Source organism: Aotus nancymaae, unplaced genomic scaffold (genome assembly GCF_030222135.1).
Source record: "Aotus nancymaae isolate 86718 unplaced genomic scaffold, 86718_ANA_hifiasm-v0.15.2.pri h1tg000083l, whole genome shotgun sequence".
In the NCBI taxonomy this organism is placed as follows: domain Eukaryota; kingdom Metazoa; phylum Chordata; class Mammalia; order Primates; family Aotidae; genus Aotus; species Aotus nancymaae.
Window position 1 is genome coordinate 5030760 of NW_026988498.1, and position 25216 is coordinate 5055975.

The 25216-nt window shown below is 35.6% G+C and overlaps 1 long non-coding RNA gene across 1 annotated transcript in view; it reads right to left on the minus strand.

Annotated features, from left to right (window-relative positions):
- LOC135271573 (uncharacterized) overlaps positions 1-23915 on the minus strand; it is a 173085-nt gene extending 149170 nt beyond the window's left edge. Inside the window, exons 1-2 of the long non-coding RNA XR_010339695.1 lie at positions 23813-23915; positions 11075-11154 (exon numbers count right to left, since the gene is read on the minus strand). This is a non-coding gene — a long non-coding RNA (uncharacterized LOC135271573). The remainder of the gene's footprint in view (positions 1-11074; positions 11155-23812) is intronic.
- Between the last annotated feature and the right edge of the window lie 1301 nt (positions 23916-25216).

Here is a 25216-nt window from a genome sequence, read left to right on the forward strand (position 1 = left end):
CCATGAGAATAGCTTACCATGTATATTTTGCTATATCTCCTGAATTTAGAAAGTTCATGACACTTTCAAGACAATAAATATTTGTTGAATAATAATGGTAATTATTATGCATCTTATTTGGGGCACTAATTATTATAACTCTTCTGACAGAGGCAGCATAAATGTTACAAGTGTGGCCAAAGTGATACTCTATGTAAATTGTCTACATTTACAAGCATTGTTTTTGAGTGTATTGTATGAAAAAGTTAAAAAGTCATGACTTCTCATTACATTAAATTCACTTTTCTTCCTCACTGACATTTGGTAAACCATGACATATATATGTTTATAGTTGTACATGTCCATAAACTAGTTTAAATGATTACCCTACAATGAATAGATAATTTTAAAATAATAATACCAGGTTTATGTGTTTACTTACTTGTGACCAAATAATTAAAATTTTATGTCTTGTCATCTTATAACAAATGATCATTGACCCCATGAAACAGTTTCAAAATTGGGGCTTTGAATAAAGATCACTTATGATGAGTCCACAGTGTGAACTTTACAGATAATAATGTCTATGTGGAGTCTTTTTTGTGCTATTAAATGATTTAAAACAATTTTTGAATTATCCTTGAATCCCCACTGCTCTAAATTACTTCTGTTTATGTAGAGGGTTGAGCTCATGGAAGAAGAGGCATATAAATTGATACGGTCCTTTCCTCCACTTGAGTGCAACATAGCTTCAAGATCAAGGACGTGATAGGAACTATGGCCAAATAGCACTTACAAACCTTAACAATCAAACTAATCCCTCTTAGTGAGGGGAGAAAATATAAAACATGAATTGCTTGACAGAGAGCCTGGGCTAGGAGGTGAACAGGCCGTAAAGTAAAGACTGGCTCCATCGATTCAGCTACTTGGTTTAACTTTTAGAATGTGAAAAATAAGGGTATTGACCTCAAGAAAAAGGGCTGTGGTCTCCATCCCACTTTATATTTTAGTTTAAAAGGAGAAGTTCATATTAAGGAAACCCTTTGGAAAACAGGTAAATATGGTCAACCCCTAAGAGTAACTCTATGTGTTTTTCTCACCAATATTTCCCCAGTTGTAGTGCAGTTTTTGACACATAATTGGGGAATTGGTAATAATTTGTTGAATGTCTCAAGTCTTTCTTATGAAGATATTCTAGACTTGAGATATTCAACAAATAAATAAATAGATTGATCAATTATGTACAGTTGCTTCATTGCCTTAGCATCCTCTCTCTATTGATTTTTTATTTCTTGGAATCCTTTAAGAGTTCAGATGAAGATGTGCTGATGACCTTTTATCCCTAAATATTTCAGTGTATACTATTAAAAATAAGAGCACTCTCCAATATAACCACTACATGAATTAGGAAATGTAACATTACCACTGTTAAATATAACACATTGTCTAATTCACAGTCTGTATCAGTCTACATTTAAATTATTTAATTGTCCTAATTTTATATATATATATATATATATATATATATATATATATATAATTTTTATTCTTATTTTTTTTGAGACAGAGTCTCACTCTGTCACCCAGGCTGGAGTGCCGTGGCACGACTGTGGCTCACTGCAGCCTCAAACTCCTCGGCTTAAGCCATCCTCCCACCTCAACCTTCCAAGTAACAGGAACTGCAGGCACACGCCAGCACACCTGGCTAATTTTTGCAGTTTTTGGAGAGAATGTTTCCCAGGCTGGTCTGGAATTCCTGGGCTTAAGCAATCTGCCCATCTTGGCCTCCTGGGTGCTAAGATTACAGGCGTGAGTCACCATGCATGGCCAATAATATTTTTAATAGGATCCAGTCCAGAATCACACATTGCATTTAGCTTCATGAAACATTAGTCTCATGTAGTCCTGAACAGTTTCGCATTCTTTGTGATTCTGGGCTTTGGCATTTTTGGAGATTGGTCAATTATTTTTGTATAAGGCTCCTCGATTTGAGTTTATATAATACGTAATATTATATAATAGAGGTATTATGATATTATAATATTTACTGTATGACAATATTGTTATTATAATAATATGGGATCTTCCTTTACTTCCCAAGAATATTATGAGTAAAAAAAATCATTATTATGATGGATATTTGAACTCTTTGATGAAAGGTAATTTATGAAGCCCAGATCAAATTATTAGTTCCTATAATGTCTATAAAATTTTTTCCTGTTTTTGAGGGCCTATATCTCCCAAAATTTATTCTATATTAGACACCACTGCCAACTCCCATGACCTGATTCTTGGAACACATCACAGCTCTTGCCAAAGGAGTTTGACACAAATGAAGCATCCTCTAGCCTCAAGTCTTCCTTATTCACACTTTCTCTTTAAAAACATTTCTGATTGATGCCCAAGGCATCTATTTCACAATCTTAATTTCAATTTGCCTCACCCTTAGGTGGGACTCTCTCCTGCTGATTTTGCAGAAGTTCAACTTTTTCTATTTGCAACTAACTAAACTGGAAATGGTTAGAGACTGAGGCAGTGTAACCGGCAAAGTGACTCCCCACTGGGACTAAGTCTCAGCCTCCCAGTACTAAGGAAGGCTCACTGCCAATTCAGGGAGCAGAAATGTGGTCTGCAAGTGGGGATTCTCTTAGCTGATTTCTCTTTTGGGAAGATACATAGAGCATGGGGACAGACTAGTGTGGAACTGTTCGGGAACACCCTTTGAATTTAATGGGAGAAGTAGCCATACTACAAAGTACATTGAAAGACAGATCTTTAGCTCCACAGACTTAACTTGTGAGATCAGCTTGTTTCTGATCATCCTTTGTCAAACACACAAGAGGAGTGACACATTGTCATTCTCTCATCTAGATACAAACCCACATCATTTACTCAAACTAAATTAATCCTCTTAACACCTCTGCAATGAGGATTGCCTGTACTCAATTGCAGGACAATTCTTGCAGTTGGTTCTTGTCTCAGCAGGAAGCATATAAGACGCTTCATGGCTAAGCCAGAAATTATTATACGCTCTGGCAGCTTATTGGTATGATGTAACTGAAGGGCCTGGTTTGATTCTGGTTTGCTTGTGTTCACCTGGGTTCCATGACTCTCTCCCAAGTCCAGGCCTTGTTGCTGTAACTATAGACACACTCTATCTCAATGAACTTTATTTGTCCCAACTTTTCCTTGGCAATCTGAGCTCTGGCTTCTCATGCTTATTTGTTGTGGCCAATAGTCCCGGTTCACCAGGAGTGGGAATGCATTATATGTTGAAAGAAACTGGAAACTGAAGCATTAAAACCACTCTCATTCCTATTTGGGTGACTGCTACATCCCTTTCCACAAAAGAGTTCATTGGACATCTCTGGGATATTCAGCCACTCCTGTAAAACAGGCATGTTGTGAATCTGTTACTCTTACGCTGAGTAATTTATCAGTATTACGTACATTATGAACCAATTCTACATATTTGCTATTTTGTCATAGCTAATACCAATGGTCACAGAACAAGCTGATGACTTCAATAAATTAGTTCCTTCCATTTCTAATTTAATTCTGTGCAAAACTCAAACTGAGGTAGTGACATCATACCTTAGCCAAAGAAGAGATTTTCACATGAGAAAAATCATGCCTAAGAATTAGATAACTCATTCAAAAATGAAACAGACCATCTGAACTTGAAGTTTTGTTTTGCTGCATGCTAGTTCTACCTTTTAATGACTTTAACAACTGAAGAATGGCTGGCCGCGATGGCTCACGCCTGTAATCCCAGCAAATTTGGGAGGCTGAGGCAGGCGGATCACCTGAGGTCAGGAGTTCAAGACCAGCCTGGCCAAGGTGGAGAAACCCCATCTCAACTAAAAATACAAAAAAAATTAGCTGGGTGTTGTTGCGATCGCCTATAATCCTAGCTACTCGGGAGGCTGAGGCAAGAGAATTGCTTAAACCTAGGAGGTGGAGGTTGCAGTGAGCTGAGATTGTGCAATTGCACTACAGCCTGGGTGACAGAGCTGGACTCCATCTCAAACAAAACAAAACGAAACTGAAGAATAAGAAGGAAAAGAAAAAACACCTGGGGAGAAAATATAGTTGGTTTTAATATTGTTACCATCAGTACTGTCACTGCAATTAAATCCTGATATTGTGCTCAGTGATGTGGGCATGTCACTTAACCTTGTTTGTTTTTGACTCAGAAGACTTGGAAGATACAGTGAAATGCCTTTAGCGTTTTTCTAAAGACAAAATTCACATTCTTTTCCTTTAGGAACATCTACATTTCCCAGTAGTACTTTGAATTTGACCATGTGCACAGATGTGGTTGATGTTGATTTTGGGTGTGTGTAAGATACATTCTAGGCCATGTACATATCATAAAACCGAACGTGGCACAATAGAGCTTTAGGAACTGGCCCAAGGGCCTCAGCCAGAAAATGATCTCAAGTCTCCTTAGACATTGAATACTATATATTAAATATATTTTCTTGAATTTTAATCACAGTTGAAATTCTCTGAAAGTCTGAATTAGTCATCTTTAATTACAAGAAGATCCTTTGATCTTTTTAGTTTGCTGGGTTAAAAGTCTCAAAGCATTTCTTATAACAATATAGTTTTTTAAAAGCTTTCTAAAAGTAAAGATTAATGTTATTTTTCATGATAATAAATGTATTTTAACTGCCAAAGCCTAAGCTCAAGAGTGCGATGTGAAGTTGTGCACAATTTTAGGAAGATTTGGGCATTCTTAGGAGTTGAGGATAAATCAACCAATTTTAACACCATCTTATTTGTCTGCTCTTCAGGAAGAAATGGGTTTTGGGCTTTTCTTGCAATCTTTTTCCTGCTTCTCCAATCATCAGACAACACACATACACGTGCAGATATACAGACATACACACACACACATATCAATAAGGAGTCAAGGAGAGGGTGTCTTTTCAAAGTGTGACTGTGTTTAACATTTTGAAAAATTTCCAAACTGAACTCGATGCAGTGGAATGCTTGAAGTTTTCAGAGAGATTTTAAAAAATGTGCTCCTTCCTGTCATCCCCACATGGTTTAATGGATGAAGTGAGAGATCGCCTGAAGATTATTTACAAGCCAAGAACAGAAAAGATGAAGAAAAACAAAATTGATAAAAAATATTAGGTCTTTCATATGCTAGATCTTTTGTATATTACTGATCTAGCACAGCAGGGAGATACTTAAAAAGAGGAACACACAGCATATTTACCTATATCTATCTATATATTTATGCATACACACATATAAAGATGATCTGCCTGTCCTAGCTGAAAATGCAATTGCTTTATTCTAATTGTGGATCTAGTTACACAATCTCTCTACATTTAATTTGCTGTTAAAAATATATACTGTGGCAACTCAAATGTCCATCAATGATTGACTAGATAAAGAAAATGTGGTACATATACACCATGAAATACATGCAGCCATAAAAAAAGGGTGAATTCATGTCCTTTGCAGGGACATGGATGAAGCTGGAAACCATCATTCTTGGCAAACTAACACAGGAACAGAAAACCAAACACTGTATGTTCTCACATAAGTAAGAGTTGAACGATGAGAACATATGAACACAGGGAGGGGAAAATCACACACTGTGGCCTGTTAGGGGGTTAGGGAGTAGGGGAGGGATAGCATTTGGAGAAATACCTAATGTAGATGACCAGGTGATGGGTGCAGCAAACAACCATGACACATGTATACCTATGTAACAAACCAGTACGTTCTGCACATGTATCCCAGAACTTAAAGTATAACAATAATAATATATATATATACTATGTGCATTCTCCAGAAGGCAATTTCTTCTCCCCAAAACATGTTCTACTTCTTTTAAAGCCTCTGGTAAAACTTTTATCTAAGCCATCAGATTTAGCAATTTGTAACTGATCTAATCTCTCCACAAAATCCTTGCTTACTGAAATTGCATCCAACAGTTTCTCACTATAAACCTTTCAGCTCACATAAAACTGAATGACAACTTATGTCTTTCTTCTTTTTTACTTTCATAATCTCCTGCTGTTTTTCTTTTAACCCCTCCAAATAGATAAGCTTAATCAGAAATCATAAATCATTTCAGTAATTACTGGGTATGGCATTATGAAATAGATAATCATTTAGAGTTAATATAAAAAAATAAAGAACCACAAGATGGGCCATCATCAGATGGAATTTAAGCAATTACAGTGTTCTTTTTTTATAAATCCTCCAATAGAATATAAGGGTTTCTAAAGGTTTATAGGTGAGTGCCATTATCTGAAGGAGGCTTTCTTTTTATTCATTTATTATTTAATACATTCATTCATCAAATATTATTATCTGTGCATCAAATATTATGTAAGTACAGAGGATATACTGATAAACAAAAATAGGTATATGATTTATAATTGTTTAGTTTAAATATAAAATTGTCTCAATAATTATGAGGCTGAATGACAAATGTCTATTACATAAAACTCTTGAATAGGAAATTATGTTTTGGAAAAATACTTCTTGTCTTCTCTAATAATTAGTGGGCTGTCTAGCATTGTGTCTGATGCAGATTAGATGCTCAACAATTTATTTAATGATGAAATTTATATTCATATTAATATAAAATCTTTGATCTTTTAGATTTTGAAATACCACTTACTTGAAGTTCTACTTTCTTGAGTTCCATATTGAGCTTATAATAAAGGTCTTTATTTCATTGTAAACCCAAATTCTGGCCAGTACCTAAACTACTTTTTCACAATAAATATGTCACTATTTCTTGGGTTGCTTAAATTATGTGGATTTTATTATATCTCGATTCTTCATCAGTCCCTAAAAATGCCTAACCAAATGGACATAAGCTATGGCTGTTGTGAAATTGGGACCCGAAAATCCAGACAATTCCTAACAGTAAGTAGATTGATCCCATGAAACTAGGAACATTTACTTAATTTACATGTTATTTGAAGTCTTGTCATACCCTGGAACAATTGGGCTTAAATGCTGAAAAATGAGAGATCACTGTGAGAAGACAAGTAGGTACTCTCCAATATTTTGTGTCCCATAGTACTTTGCAGAAAAGGCGTTTTATGGCTATCTATGGAGCAAGTGGTTGATTGGCAGGTTGAATCAATTATTTTTTCCCAGCAAAGTAAATAGGAGTACTAAAAAGTGTAAAATCAGTTCTGTGTTGAGATTTCCAGATGTGATTTGCAATGTCCTAACTTTGACATGTGACAAATTTTATTTAATTAAAATTAAATTGAAATTTTAAAAAAGTATTTAGTATCCTTTTTAGTTTTCAGGAGGAAGATTGCTATAAATAACCTAATCTGACTTACGTACAGACACAGAAGCTGGAATTATCAATAGTTGTTTTTTTATTAATGCATTTCTTTTAGATTGCACCATTCTACAACAGCCAGCATGATAATGACCACAAGATACTCTAAGTAGAAAAAAATGCTACCTTAGAATCGGCTCATGTCCTAAAATACCTATATCCTCACCCTTTTACAAAATGCCTAATAAACTATAGATTTGCAAATTTTCTTTCTATATTTATAGATAATTCTATATATGGAATATGCTAATATATTGAGATATAACATTTACACAGTTTTGAATATTTTATTACTATGGTTCTGAATTTTCTGTGATGTACTAAAGCATTTTGGACAAATGAATCCCCACTGCATCAGCTAGATTTTGAGTGTTTAAAGTAAAATCTTCTTTAAAGTAAAATCTTCTTTAGATAGTTCTTTCCTCACTCTTGCCATGATATTTTATGGTACTATTTTTCATGCTGAATTAGCACCATCTTTGAATTATTCTCATTTCACCAAAGTCATCTGTCATAAAGATATTATTACTTGATAAAGCACAGTGTCATTTAATTAACTCCTCACCTCCAGGATAAATTTTATTTAATCACTTGTATTTATTCAACCCATACTAAATGGATGCCTGATATATGCTAGGCACAATGTTAGACATTGAAAAATAGATTAGTTGCAGAAAAAGTGTTGCAGTTATTCTACTTCCACTGTCTCCATGAGAGAATCTTTTTTTTTATATTTTTGAAAGGACTTCACAGTGGAATAGCTAACGTGTTATTTTCAACATGATTTCCTTTTCATATGACACTCCCTAATCATTTCCTAATATTGGTAAAATGAGGACATGTGAGTCAACTGTCTTTGAATTCAGTTTTAAATGATTCAAGGAGATAGTCATCTAAACAGGAAAATATGAAGAGCTTATATTTTACTTCTTCATATTAAAGGTTCCTTAAGAATCCATCTACTTAAATAAAATGTACCAGTGTTAATATTTTCTGGAACCTATTTAATACAGTAGTAGTTTAGTTGACTTACCTCTCATCTCTATAAAATTTAATTTTTTTTTTTTTTACTTATTCTTTAGGACAAAAACTTTCATTTGAATGCATTGTGCCAGGTGTCTCAGCTGAAATACAAATAGAGATGTTGCTATATACAACATTTATAGCATCAAAAATAAGATCTAGTTCTGCATATATTGAAAAAGACTGATTTGAAAAGCAATAGGTTTGGTTGAACATATGGGTACATAATACGGTCCTGAATGTATTTGCAGTCCTCTACTCTATATTATCTTATAATTTTGAAGTTACACATCTTTCTAAAGATGTAAGAACATGTATTATGTACTGAATATTTATATGAGAGCACACTAATTTAGTATGTTCTTTCAAGTCTACACTTGGAATTTCTTTCTACATTTAAATTTAAGGCTTAATCAGTGCATAGGAAGTATACATCCAGGAACATTATGCTTATTTCTACCAAATATGAAATTTCATTATTTTTTGAAATAAAGAATAAATTATTTAAAATTTTCAACATGATTATTATTCTTAAAACTTCCTGTGTTAACCCAAATTTAGAACTAAGAAATATATACTTTTATAATTACCCCATAAGAAATTTATCTGCAAATTATAGTTTGCATCTCATGTGATTATAATATTAAGCTTGAAACTTAACAATTCTACATCATTTTTCATACTTAAAACACCTTGGAAAAGCATTAACTAATTAATCAAATCAGATAACAATTCTGTTATGAACTGAACATTATATTGAATCATTTGCTGCAGAATATCAAGATGGCATATGTATAGATGTCACTTTTGAAGTAATGATTATAGCTATGTGCAGTAAAGTATTTATTACCTTATCTAATTAATACACATTTTGGCATGTCAGGGTTTGTGAGTAATTATAGTTTTCTATTGCGGTAATAATTTGTATGATTTATGAAGCCTATGAAACAACAATGTGAGCCAAAAAGCTGTCTGGGATAATTACAGTTAAGCAGCGTGATCAACAGGTATGCCCAGCCAAGGGAATACAGCCCTGGGGATAAGATCCTCAAACAAACAGAAGCGACTGGAGGTGTTCACTTCTCAGCCTGCTTTTTCTCACCTGAAAAAAAAAATGGCCCACCCACTGTTCTCAGCTGCATTAACAAAGCACTGATTGCTTAAGTCTATGTGGTTATTTTCCAAAGGTTCCTGTGCTGATGTGAAGGACTTCATAAAAGAATAAATACAATAATTATGGACTATATAAATTTTCAGTTATTTCAAGGAAGACTGAACGCCGACACATTTAATTTGTTTAAGAATGCGAGTGCATTCTGTGGCTACTGAAAACTCTTACCTAGAATCTGAATTCATTCTATTCCAGTTAGTGACAGAACACTCTTGGCACTGCCATACTGGCCATTACAATAGGCTCTGAGTCTGACTTCCTTCTGGAAGCAAGATACCCGGAGTCATTGTCCTAGTGGGAATATAGAATAGAGTTTGTCTCCCAAGAATTTTGTTCATATAAAGGAATTGACTATCCAGAAACTTAAGAATTGGAAAAGAGCCCAACTATCATTATCCACATTTATATAACAAATTTTAGGAAGTTGGTGAGTTGCAGAAGATCTACAGGTTATTCTTTATTGGACATTGCTTTTGCTTTGCTAAGTCTACTTTGACCTTCCCATCAGTCATTTGCTTTTGCTTCATATTAATGTCCTCAAGGTATATAATGTTTTAATTGGCTTTCAGCACATACACTGAAGCAGGAGATCCTATCTCACAGAAAGAAGTAGCTGTAAATTTCTGTGAACTGATCTTAATATGTGGGAAGTTCTTAAATTAGTTTGATCTTTCTCAGGAAGACTAACATGTTTATATATCACAGAAGTATACTGAATTTTTAGTTATTAACTCCAGGTAGAGACAAGTTCTTACTGTTTTTTTACACTGGAAGGCTAAACGATACCATCGAATAATACTGACTGTTGAAAGCAGTGTCACAGAATATTCCCCTTTAAAATTCATGCTATATTGTAGAGTCAGCAATCCATAGCAAGATAGCCACTTTTGTGTAAGTTGGGAAACTGTACTGCAAGAGAAGAGCAACAGCTCCACGAGTGGTCTGGAATGGAAATCAGGAATTTCTCTTAACACATTCAACTAAGCAGTTGTCTTTATTGACCTCCACTTTATCAAGGGCTTGTTTTATGGTGTGACAAGGCAAAGAGAGGAAACAGGTGAGGTAGATCACGGATGCGAGTTGGGGCCTGGAGAATCTGCAACTCATGCCAACCTCAACCCTTGTGACAAACTGACTTTGAACTGGCAAGCCTTCTCTCACAGTGGGTTAATGGTCATCTAAAATGAAAATCTCCCTCTTTGACTTTTAAAATATTTGTTAGAGAAAAAAAAAAATGGAATAAGCAAACATACACACACACAAAGCTTAAAGAAAATGTTTTCATTCCAAACAAGAGGCTACTTTTGGTAGGAAAATGTGTGGTTTTTAGGAGCAGTAAAATATTAAAGAAAAATATCCTTACTATTTGAATTCTGAAGTTACATTTAGGCTTTTTCTATTTTACCAGATACAGTAGAAAGTTCAGGTCAAATGGTAGCTCTAGAAAGAAACAATGTCTGTGCTTTAAGTGTTTTGAGTGGAATTTTAGAGACAGATATTTAATTAAGTCCATTCTGCCCCTGGGCTTAGCATGCAGGCAGCATCCAAAATACCCATTCCCTTACCTCCTCCTCTGTCTTCTCACTTGTCAGCTTGTCCCCTTCTCCCACCCGCAGAGGCAGACACACAGGCTTCCTGTAGCTTCCTGTAAATGACAATGGCCCCAGTAGGTTAAAACCTCTCCAAGAAAACAAACAAAAAAAGGTAAAACAAAGTTCAGAAATCCAAAGGTCAAAGAGTAGAGTGAAACCAAAACTATGCCAGAATATTCAGGGGAGGTAAGAACAGGGTGAAAACCTATCGTTAATCTCCATGATTATAACTTTATTTTACAATTTGCTGCTCATCTTGGATGAAGGCAAACAATCTGGTAAAACAGGCTGGAAATACATATGTGTAGCACGGATGCATATATGCATACATATGCACACACACATATAAAACATTCTGTTACACGTTTAATTCTGTATGAGCTTTTATGTATAGCTTACGCATAAAAATTAAGATTATACATTAAAGACATTTACATCTTCAACAGCTTTTGCTTTCATTTCTAGACATCACTCATGTCTTTCCCTTTTTTTGGTAACTATAAGCTTATTGGTTAACTTCTATTTCTTTAATATTTGCCACTTACCAATACTGATGTTGTTATTCAAAGAATGTATATTTTTAAACATTTCAATTAAGGCTATGTTTGTATAGTAGTTTGCTTTTTCAGATTATGGGTGTCCTTACAAAATTGATTTAAATAAAATTTATTTTTAAAATAAAATAAAGTGTATGGTTAATAAATATACTTTATTTATTTATTTTTGAGACAGGGTCTCGTTCTGTCACCCAGGCTGGAGTGCAATGGTGCAATCTTGGATCACTGCAACCTTGGTCTTTTGGGCTCAAGCGATCCTCCCACCTCAGTCTCCTGAGTAGCCAAGACTACAGGCACATACCAGCAACCCCCAAATATTTTTTCTGTATTTTTTGTAGAGACCAGGTTTCCCCACATTGCCCACGCTGGTCTTGAACTCCAGGGTTCAAGTGATCAGCCCACTTGGGCCTCCCAAAATTCTGGGATTACAGGTGTGATATTTATCACAGACTAAAAATATTAAAATGACTGCTATTAAACATATGAAGCTGTTAATGTTACTTCCCAGAATCATTTACATGTGGACAAGTCTCATTCACCTTGTCCAGCTGTTGTTTTTTTCCACCATTAGTTTTTTGTTTAATTGCATTATCTGGTAATGTCATTATATGAATGTACTCCTGGCAAAGGCACTAACAAAGCTGAATGTGAACACAGTTTACCCCTGGTGTCTGTAATCAACAGGGTTTGTGTTCTTCATTAAATGGTGACCATGGTGTTATTGGGAATTACACTGCCTCTTCTTTCCAGGAACTGTCTTCTTTCACCTCAAGAGGCAAAGGCTCTGTTTCATTTTGTTTTGCTCTCAATAGCTTCTTTCGCAGGGAATAAAAACACACTAAAATCCTGTGTATCTTTAGGCATATTTTTCTTCAATTTGCCAGAAAATTATTCTCTGAAGAGTAGCTTCCTTGCTTTGAAGTTGCAACTCTTTTGACGTTAATTCTTTTCATTGCTCACTTTTTGGCAGTGACCCCCACTAAAACAAGAGAAAAGATGAAGGCAAACAACCTGGACTGGACTCCTGCCAAGTTCACAAACCAATTTTGCAAGTGAGAGAACTCATTGCCGGAAGCATTATAGACCTATTGACCTTAGCGTTTCTTTATTTTTTATTTTTTGAGACAGAGTCTTGCTCTGTCACCCAGTTGGAGTGCAGTGATGCAATAACAGCTCATCTCAGCCTCCAGAGCTCAACTAATCCTCCCACCTCAGTCTCCCATGTAGCTAGGACCACAGGTGCCATCACTACACTCTGCTTATTATCTTTTTAATTTTTTTTTTTGTAGAGCTAGAGCCTCACTATATTACCGAGGCTGGCAGAGTTTTTTTTTTAATTTTTATTTTCTATCAGTTGGGGCCAGTGATGAGGTCTGATTTGAATCTTTCTGAATTTCAGTAGATTTATCATCTGCATATGTCTTCACAGTGTGTTTTTAGAGTTTGCTTTGAAATTGTTCCTGAGATATGTTTTCTTCCTCCTGATCATAGAAGTGAAACAGCTAGATTGCAAGTCATTAAATGTATCTAAAAACTTTGATTCTTTAAAATTCCGCTTGTATATCATTTAATATTGAAGGGTGCTTCAACACGGATGGTAAAGTGGATAATTATGGTGATCACTTATGAATGAGAACATGTGGTGTTTGGTATTCTGTTCTTGTGTGTTCTTGTGTCAGTTTGCTGAGAATGATGGTTTCAGCTTCATCCATGTCCCTGCAAAGGACATGAATGCATCCTTTTTTATGGCTGCATAGTATTCCATGGTGTATATGTGCCAAATTTTCTTTATCCAGTCTATCATTGATGGGCATTTGGGTTGGTTTCAAGTCTTTGCTATTGTAAACAGTGCCGCAATGAACATACGTGTGCATGTCTTTATAATAGAATGATTTATAGTCCTTTGGGTATATACCCAGTAATGGGATTGCTGGGTCAAATGGTATTTCTATTTCTAGATCCTTGAGGAGTCACGACACTGTCTTCCACAATGGTTGAATTAATTTACACTCCCACCAACAGTGTAGAAGCATTCCTACTTCTCCACATCCTCTCCCGTATCTGTTGTTTCCAGATTTTTTTAATGACTGGCATTCTAACTGGCGTGAAACAGCATCTCAATGTGGTTTTGATTTGCATTTCTCTAATGACCAGTGATAATGAGCATTTTTTCATATGTTTGTTGGCTGCACAAATGTCTTCTTTTAAAAAGTGTCTGTTCATATCCTTCACCCACTTTTTAATGGGGTTGTTTTTTTCTTGTAAATTTGTTTAAGTTCTTTGTAGAGTCTGGATATTAGTCTTTTGTCAGACAGGTAGATTGCAAACATTTTTTTCCCATTCTCTGGGTTGCTGGTTCCCTCTGATGATAGTTTCTTTTGCTGTGCAGAAGCTTTTAAGTTTAATTAGATCCTGTTTGTCTATTTTGTCTTCTGTTGCCATTGCTTTTGGTGTTTTAGTCATGAAGTCCTTGTCTATGCTTATGTTCTGAATGGTATTGCCTAGGTTTTCTTCTAAGGTTTTTGTGATGTTAAGTCTTATGTTTAATTCTTTAATCCATCTGGAGTTAATTTTTGTATAAGGTGTAAGGAAGAGGTCCAGTTTCAGCTTTCGGCACACGGCTAGCCGGTTTTCCCAACACCATTTATTAAACAGGGAATCCTTTCCCTATTGCTTGTATTTGTCAGGTTTGTCAAAGATACATCAGTTATATTTTTATATAAAATGCATATACTGCATATTATACACAATATACAATATAATGTAACATATTATTATTACATAGCATCATTGTCTGCTGAAGTACAGAGAATTAAATGTAGAGAGAGGAAGCTAACATTTGTATCTGGCAATGTAGTCTGATATGGTTTGGTAGCGTCCCCACCCAAATCTCACCTTGAATTGTGATAATCCCCATGTGTCAAGGGTGGTGCCAGGTGGAGATAATTGAATCATGGGGATGGTTTTCCCTGTACTGCTCTTGTAGTTAATAAAAATCATGAGATTTAATGGTTTTATAAATGGGAGTTTCCCTACACAAGTTCTTCCTTGCCTGCTGCCATGTAAGATGTAACTTTGCTTCTCATTCCACCTTCCTCCATGATTGTGAGGCCTCTCCAGCCATGTGGAACTGTGAGTCCACTTAACCTCTTTCCTTCATAAACTACCCAATCTCAGGTATGACTTTATCAGTAGCATGGGGACAGACTAATACACAGTCTATTAGTTATGAGTGGACTTTGAAGCCAATCTCTCTCTCTCTCTCTCTCTCTCTCTCTGTCATTCTGTCTTCCCCCCGACCCTTTTGAGATGGAATCTGGCTCTGTCACCCAGACTGGAGTGCAGTGGCATGGTCATGGCTCACTGCAGTCTTGACCTCCCAGCTCAAGCAATTCTCCCACCTCAGCCTCCCAAGTAGCTAAGCTAGCTTTTTGTAGACACAGGGTTTCGCCATGTTGCCAGGCTGGTCTTGAACTCCTGAGCTCAAGGAATCTGACTGCCTTGGCAGTGCTGGGATTGCAAATAAGAGACAATGAGCCTGACTGAAGCCAGTTTCTTAGTGTTTGATTTCCAGCTCTGCAGTTTCTTAGTTATGGGACCTTTGGAGAATCTCATTACTCTGTTAAGCCTTAATTACCTCATCTGTAAAAGAATAATAGAATGGATAAGGTCTTAGGGATGAAGTAAGAGAATGCATAGTAAATTGAATAAACACTAGCTATTATTATTACTACTATGGTAAAGATCATTTGTTCTCTGTTCCCATGACATGTTTCTAATCACAGACTCGGGCATATATAAAAATTAAAGAATAAAAAAAAATTGCCATGACTGAGGTTGTTGGCAGTTGCATCTCAGACAATTTATAGTTTTAGAAAAGGAACAGACATCCGTAAATAATGTGAAGGAGAAGTCCAAATTTAGATGTCGTGGTGGAAGACAGAGGTTGGAGGACAAGTCAATAATGTAATTTCTTGAGCCCATTGTTATCTTGTGTGTGGGAAGAGGTATTGCTCAGGAGACAGTCATAAGAGTGATATGGTTTCCAAGTCACTATAAATGCCCTAGACTATGTCCTCAATCCACATGTTATTATGGAACTCAGTGCAATATTGATAGAATGGAGAAAATAAGAAATTTACTTTTTATCTAGGCTGTGATGCATTATTTCTCACTTCATAGCCTGGATTAAGTTTTCTAATATTGACAACATTTTTCTATGTCTCATGTTCATCCATTTATTCATTGGTTCACCAAATATTTTAAGTGCCTATTATGCACCAGGCCCTATTCTAGAAGCTGGTCTACATGGAGAATATCTTCTAGTGAGACATTGTATGATTGCTAGGCATGACTATATTCTAATACAGATTTCAGAGACCAGTTAATCATTTAATTTCAGTTTTACATAAACATTTATCCAATCTCGATTCTCTTCCAGATGCTACATTCAGGGCACACAAATGAACTCAACAAGATTGTCTCAAGCCTTGTGCAGATAATTTAGTGAGAAAGCCACGTTGGACAGGCAATTACAAGCGTGATGAATGCGCCACAGTGGCAAGTATGGGATGCTGTGGGAATACACAGCTGGAGGAGTTCCCTGATCTTTGAGGTCAGAAATATGCTCACTGATGAATGGAACTTAACCTGAGAAGTATCTTTAAAAATGAAGCCAATGCTTGAACACTGGTTAGTTCCATACCTGACTCACATTTAATACTTTCTGATCTTGTTCTCCTTGCCTGTAATGTCTGTGAAAACTTACCTTCTATAGTAAGAGATGTCAGGTTCCTTTCTATGATAAGCACAACATAATATTCACCTTCCTGTTTTCATTTTTCCTTACAGCATCTGGCTCCATATAAATTTGTTCTTATTATTGTTCAATAATGGTGATGATAGTAAAGATGGAATAACTCATGCTCGAAAGTATTGCTCAAGGATCTCAGTTAATAAGTGAGGAAGGCTGTATTTAATTAGAGTTATTTTTCCAAGTAATTTTGAATATATTAAGTTATCTTTCCTACTAGGGCTTATTATATAGATTTCTAAAGCCTATGGTAGAATATGTACATGTTAATATACATATAAGCATATGAGCTATGGCAATTTTTTTTTTTTTTGACACAGTCCTGCTCTATCTCCCAGGCTGGAATGCAGTAGTGTGATCTTGGTTCACTGCAACCTCCGCCTCCCAGGTTGTAGTGATTCTCATGCCTCAGCCTCCCAGGTAGCTGAGATTCCAGGCTCCTGCCACCATATGTACAAGAACCTCGAATCAGATGATTTCATCAACTACATCAATAAATAATATTTAATTACTACTGCTGTCCTTTATGCCTATTAGAATTTGTTATCTTTGAATAACTAAAATACTTGCAAATCAAGCAAGGGTGGGCCTTAGTCCAGAAATGCCTTGAAATTGCATCACTCCTCTTCTTGTTACTGCAGAAATTTTTACTTTTAAATATTAAAAGAAATAATCTATTTTGCCCTAGATGGCATTGTTTTATGTACCTTATAGCAAGAGTTAATATTTCTCTAAAGAAATGAGAGATCACTCTTCATAATGAAAACCAATTTTTAAAAAATTCTTGATGTTTTATAGCGTTAAAGAGCATATTTAAAACCAAGTATTATAAGAAATTCAAAATAGTTTGCATATAGCTACCTATATGCTAAGACACAAATTTAAGAATAATAACATATTTACCACATCTATTACTATCTCTAGTCATTGTTGTAGGATTTTCCATCTATTAACATGTATCATCCCCACTGGGACCTTATAAATGCTGACCCATTTTACCTGTGAGGAACTTGAGTTCTGATTGGTTATGAAACTTACTTCAGGTAAGACAACTAGTATAGAGGCACTGAGATTTTAACCTATTAATCTTGCTTCAGAGCCCAAGTTCTTAATCTGTCTGCAAAAAAGTAACCATACAGCTTTCATTTCTCTAATAGGTCGGAACCACTGCTATGGTTAGGTTCAAGGAATTTATTCGTAAGCAGGCAACAAGAACAGGGACTATCCTGTACAAATAGGAAATGACAGCTCCTTTAAACATGATCTACTAAAGCCTCAGGAGTATTTTTAGATGGGACCCAGTGGGTTCACACTGATGGGTTAGATTTTTTAAATTACAATGCATTTTGTTTAGAAGAGGGATTAAAGTATTTGCCAAAATGATTTGTGTTGACAAAATGGCTTAGTACTTTTGGCAGATTTATTTTGGAGAATGGAATAAATTAAGGTGTCTAGCAAAAGATGTGCTACAGCCACTGAAACAATTTCAAGTATTTTGGAAACTCTATTTTTATTCACTTTGTAAAATGTGCTTAGTGGAACTGCCAGTCCCTGTTATATTTCCATTTCTAAGCAATTAATTAAAATCCCAAATCAGTTTTTTCTTGATCATGCCAGCAGGAGTCGGTTACCATGGAAATAGGAAGATCAGTAGTATTTGGAAAAGACAGAAAAAAATGGTTTGTGTTGGTCTTTTATTGTGGAAACTTAAGTGACGGTCTAGAGTAGCTTGTTGGCGCAGCCATAGGAAGCTCTGCCCCCAATAGCAAGAGTGGCAGCAACAATTGGAAATTACTGACAGTCCTGAGGATTACATTTTGCCCCCCAGGGATATCATTTGGCCATTTGAAAAAGTCATTAACTCAGCTTTTTCATGTCTTCTATCTATAGGTTAAACCTCCAAATGTAATTGATTACAGAGTATTCTGTTGTGGCTAAGCAGGATTTCGAATCAATAATTGGTTATATTTTGCAAAGAGCCATCAAAAACCATTTATTATTTTTTTCTTATGTCAAGCCAATATGCTTTAGTTATAAAGCTCATTTCCAGACAATAGTGCAAATGAAGAATGACTGTGATTGAAGCCATACTTACTTAAACTTTAGAAAATGAAAGCTTGTAGGGTATCATCATCTTGCTAATTCAGTAATGTTACCCTACAGAGAGTACTTTAAGAAGGGAAGTATAACAAATACTAATATGCCTATATTAAAACAAATTATGGTTGTACCGAAAAAAATCTAAACCTTGTTAAAGATACGATTATAATGATATAGATAATAATAATAAAAACTTCTAACATTTAAGGGTTATATGCCAGGCATTTTCCTAATGTTTTGAAAGTAAAACCCAGAGTTTCTCAACACCATAAGGAATACCCTAATATGCACAGATGCTGTGATTGTTTTACACTGTTGAAAGTTTTCCGTGAGAATAGATTCTGTGCTTTCACGTGATGCTCATTAAGCTGTCTGTGAAATCAGAAGATGAGTAACAGCATTGCACCACGTTTAAGGTTATGCAGGTCCTGCACAAAAACTTCTCTTTGTGAATTAGCTAATAGTTTTCTGAAAATCAATATGAAAACATTCAGATATTAGGAAGAAAGAGGAAGCAAATCAGGATTTCATGTATCACTCGAGCATGAAACTCCAACGGGGAAATTAGTCTAAAGCCATCCAAGAGAAGCTCTGGTCTGTATATAATGATAATAATTAGGAAAATGGGAATTTTTTCAGTAAAGTTTCTCCTTATTGCTATACTCAGTTGATATAATATTACCATTTGCATCTATGAAACATTATTAGGTTTTCCTCATGTGAAAGTCCTCAAGGCATATCCACATGTCTTAGCCTATAAATATTTTATGGTGATAGTTATTTAAGATGAGTGGCAGTATTTTTTTAGTCAACCTTTGGAAGAAAACAACAAAGCTACAGATTCTTCCAGTACACTGTAAGATGAATAAAAAGTTCCTAGCCACTGAGTCACCTTTGGCAGCACAGATCATATGGGTGTTTAGAATCCAGGTGCCGTATCACACACTATGTGCCACAAAGGTTATTAGCTTTGTAAATTAGACTGTCTTCCCAGCTAGCTCTAGCTAGGCGACTAGAATGAATTTCAAAACGTATATACACAGTAGAAAAGGTGACATGGTGTGCTAATATCTGTTGCTATTCAATGCCATTCCTGTCAATCTAAGCTCTCCCTATATAATTGTCTGGAAGCTTGAATCAATATTCTGTAGCTTTCCTTGCCTGTAGGATTCTGGTTTAGATTTCCTATACGCTGTTTTAAATCCAACATAATTATCAAGTGCATACTAAATGATTAATACTGCACTATTCAGTATGGGGAAATCCAAAAAGAATGAGACCCAGCTGTTGATGTCAAGGGATATAAAACCTTATAATACTATATAAGTATTATATATAGCACATAATATCATGATCTGAATGCCTTACAAACTTAGGAATTCTTGTTACACTGATCTCACAATGAAGGTCCCATAAAATCTAGATAAACAGAATATATAGATCAACATCTACTTAATTCATTTGGCAGTTCATGTTATGTTCCAGACACAATACTAGGTACTGGAGAATAAAAATATATGTAGGATGTATGCTGTATTAGTCTGTTTTCATGCTGCTGATAAAGACATACCTGAGACTGGGCAATATATAAAGAAAAAGAGGATTAATGGACTCACAATTCCACAGGGCTGGGGAGGCCTCACAATCATGGTGGAAGGTGAAAGTCGTGTCTTACATAGCGGCAAGCAAGAGAGAATGAGAGCCAAGTGAAAGGGGAAACCCCTTATAAAACCAGCAGATCTCATGAGACTTACTCACTACCATGAGAACAATACGGGGGAAACCACCCCCATGATTCAGTTATCTCCCATGGGGTCCTTCCCACAACATATGGGATTTATGGGAGCTACAATTCAAGATGAGATTTGGGTGGGGGCACAGCCGAACCATATCATATGGTACATTCTACATATACCATAGTTATTATATAATATTTAATAACCATAGTTATTAAGCATATGATTTCTGATGCCTGGCTAATTGGCTTTAAATTCTTACTCTCCTGCTTATTTTGGAAACTAATTTCCTAAGACAGATTCTCAATGAACCATGCTTCTTAGTACACATTCTCTGTCCTGTTAGAATCGCAGGCTGGCTCTGGGCAATATAAGATGACAGAAGTGACTTCCCAGGCTAGGTCATAAAAGTCTTGCAGCTTCCTCCTGGGACTTCCTGGGATGTTTTCTCTGTAGAGAAAATCCAGCTATCTCTAACATGGTCAATCACTCTGACACTGCCTTGATGGGTGAAAGCCTGGACTTAGCCAATGGAAAGACACACAGAAGAAGATAAATATGTCTAGCAAGCCCCCAGTTGTGCTAACCAACCCAGTGGAAACCCCTGACATATGAGGGAAGCAGGCAGCATCTTTGTCCATCCTAATCATGCCTTCAGCTGACTCCAGTTCTGGAATAATAGGACTTCAGGCATAGGAAAGAGCCTCTCAGCCAGGTCAGGTCAATCCACACAACAGCATGGGAGAATTATAAACTATTGTTTTAGAAAATCATGTTTTGGGGGTAATTTATTGGATAGGACTAGATCCTTAGAACACTTATACACTGTGTGAGTGTAACTAAGTTAATTTCCATTTACCTTAACTACTTTATTGAGGAGATGGGGACAGTCTATATCTCCTAGGCTTGATGTGCCTGGACTTTAATAAGGCCTTAGCTTTCACTACCCTGTAGACCTGCACTGTTCATTATGGCAGCTACTGGCCATCTGTGCTAGTGACATTTGAAAGGTGGCTAGTCCCAGCTGGGGGTGCTGTAAGTATAAAATACACAATGATAGATATTAGAAGGATGGTTCCCAGAGGCTAGGAAGGGTAGTAGGAGGTTGGGGGAAGGTGGGGATGGTTAGTGGGTACAAAATATTGTTAGAAAGAATAAACAATACCTAGTATTTGATAGTACCATAGAGTGACTATACTAAGAATAATTTAATTGTATGCTTTAAAATAACTTAAAGGAGTATAACTGGGTGGTTTGTAACACCAAGGATAAACACGTAAAAGGATGATTATCTCATTTTCCATGATATGATTATTATGTATTGCATGCCTTTATCAAAATATCACATGTACTCTATTGATATATACAATTACTATGTACCCACAGAAATTAAAAATAAAATATTTTTTAAAACCATAAGAACAAACAAAATAAATATACAACGAATTTGAAATAGTGTGGGAAAAAAAGAGTGTAAAACATTGCATTAAAATTTTTAAATTGTGTTTACACATTGAAATTATAATATTTTAAATATAGGAAACACAACATTTTATTAAAATTATTTATTTTCCTCCTTTAAATGTTCTTACTAGGAAACTTTAAAACTACAAATGTAGCTTGCATGTGTGGTCTTGTTTTATTTCCATTGGATGGCATTGCTTCAGGATACCAATAGCATAAGAGCAAGACTTTGTGCCTCTAAATACGTAGTGTCTCTAAAAGCATCTGCCATATAGAAGACACAATAGACACACACACACACACACACACACACATATATAAAATGGATACATTGTAGGTATGTATATTTATGTGATATATGAGATATTTTGATACAGACATACAATGTGTAACAATCAAGTCAGGGTAAATGGGATCTCCACCCCCTCAAGCACTTATCCTTTGTGTTACAACCCATCCAATTGCACTCTTTTAGTTGGTTAAAAATGTACAATCAAACTATCATTGACTATGACTATCCTGTTTTGCCATCAAATCCTAGATCTTATTTATTCTTCTAAATATTTTTTGTATCCATTAACCATACTCACTCCCCCAACCTCCACTACCCTTCCCAGCCCCTAGTAACTGTCATTCTACTCTCTTTCTCCATGAGTTCAATTCTTTTAACTTTTAACTCCCACAAATACGTGAGAACATGAAAAGTTTGTCTTTCTGTGCCTGGCTTATTTCATTTAACATGATGACCTCCAGTTTCATCCATGTTGTTGCAAATGACAGGATTTCATTCTTTTTTATGGCTGAATAGTACTCCATTGTGTCTATGTACCACATTTTCTTAATCTGTTCCTCAGCTATAGACACTTAGGTAGCTTCCCAATCTTGGCTACTGTGAATAGTGTTGCAACAAACTTGGGAGTATAGATATCTCTTTGATATACTGATTTTCTTTCTTTTGGATACGTACCTAGTAGTGGCAAAATAAATATTTGTTGAATAAATGAATGATGCCCACATCCAAATTAGGTTTTTCTCATCTTAGTAATGTTTCCTTAACATTCTTTAAATACTTTTGTGTGATGAGCCCATACATATTGAGTCTACCCTTAGATAATCCATGATTATTTGATAATTCTCAGGCTATAAATCTATTTGCAAATGCTAAATTAAAATATATATATATATATATTTGAGATGGAGTCTTGCTCTGTTGCCCAGAGCAATGGCACAATCTGGGCTCACTGCAAACTCTGCCTCCTAGGTTCAAGCAATTCTCCTGCCTCAGCCTCCTTAGTAGCTGGGATTAAAGGCATCCACCACCATGCCCAGCTAATTTTTTGTATTTTAGTAGAGACAGGGTTTCACCATGTTGGCCAGGTTGGTCAAACTCCTGACCTCAGGTAATCCCCCTGCCTCCCAAAGTGCTGGGATTACAGGAATGAGCCAATGTTCCCTGCCAATTTTTAAAAAGATTTTAGGATCATCAAATCACTCTTTCAGTGAAGTACAGTAAGATAAGTTTCACGTTCACACAGTATGTATGCATGTAAAACTTGCATGAATTTCTCAAAAGTCTTGGTTGGATTTGTTTACATTTAGGAAAACTGCTGAATAAAGACATATTTGCATTGTTTGCAAGACCTTTAATGTAGCACAAATAGGGTTAGCTGGGGCAAAACTTCTGTGAAGTAAAAAATCAAGCGGTTATTTGTGTATACTACATGTTTTCCCCATGAAATGCTGTAGCGCAATTGCCCAGCCTCCATCCTGAGGCACTGTGCCATTTATGTTGAAAAATAGAAATAAGTGCATTGTGACCTATTTTTACTTCTTCTGTGTCCTTTGTAGGTGATGTAGAATTTTTTACTGCAATCAACAACATCAATTTAGTTTAAACAGAGAGTAGCTTTTTAAGAAGGGGATGCAGTAGGTACAGGAACAGTTAGCAAGATTACAGGACTAGAGTAAACCACCAGGATCTGGAAGGTGGAACTAAAGGTGGCTCTGAAGAGGGACTGGCATCATACCTTCAAGTACCCACCTTGACCCTGTCTCTCCAGCTTGGTCTCAGCTGATGTTTCTGTTTTCACCGAATCCTCTTGGACCAACTTTCTTATGAGGCCTAAATGAGGCCCAGCATTTTATGGGGTCCACAGCTTCAGATTCCCTATTGGAGAGAAAAAGGTCACTCTTCTATGTGTTATTTGAAAAATGCTGGAAAATAAGCTGGCTTTAATTGTGTATGTATCGCTGGATCACCCTGGTGGACCAGGGTACCATTCCCACAATAAGCGCTTTATTAAAAGGAACAGGGTTGAAGTAGTTCCTGAAAAAATGGTGCGCAACTTGGAGAAGGGAAAGGAACAGGAGCGGATCAGACAAAACATGACAAGTCCACTGTAGTACGCAGTAATGATCTAACCATGGGATTTCATATTTTAAAGTATGGTGGATGATATTATTGCCTAGACATAAATTCTTCCCAATGGTAACAGTTTAACAGTTGAAAAGTGGCTATACCCCTTTTACAGAGAAGCAAATTTTTTAAAAAATTGAAATGCTTGCATTTTAATATCATATTTAATTTTGGATATTTACCAATGAAGAAGAGAAGCAAGGATGTTTTCTGTTCCTGACATTGGGTTTAGCAGGGCAGGAATAATGTTATCTATTAATGAGCAGAGATGTTAGCTGAAGAGGTCTGGCTGTGTTCCAGTTTGGTTAATTAAATCCTACCTGCTTAAATTCTGTCTTTATTTTCAAATGAATATTCACTGTTATTTCTCATTTGAAAAATTGCCTTATGTTATGAGTTTTGGACCAGCAGCTTATTTGTGAGGCAAATAATTTTAGTTTACTTTGAGTTCAAAATATCCTAGTTGCTGTTTAATATTATATTCTTTTTTCAACTATTATATTCTTTTTGTCTTGACTTTCACATGCTTTTCTTATGACTATAGTAATAGAATGATATATTGTTTAACAATGATAATACAACCTTTTAAAATCATTTATCTGTTTCTTGTAGTGATAGCAAATTATATAACAACAGTACTGATGGAAGCCAAGCTTGATTTGACCCATTAGATATGGCTTCTCTACACAATAATATTTGGATTAATGGATAATATCTAAAATGAGCATGTTGCTAATTGGGAAAAGATCAAACCAAAATTAAATTATCTCTAATCAGGGATTATTTTGTGAGACCCTACCCTATTTCATGGAATCCTTTGTACAGTATGCTAAATTGATACAGTGCAATTGAAATAAAAGATATGTTCCAACTTATTTTTCTAAATTTTTATTGAAAAGTAAGACTCTGGGGGGTGTGTGTGTGTGTCTGTGTGTGTCTGTGTGTGTGTTTACTAAACAGAGGCCATGTGATCTAATGAGTAATTATAGTATTATGTTTTGGGAAGAAATTGTGAAGTTGAGACTGGAA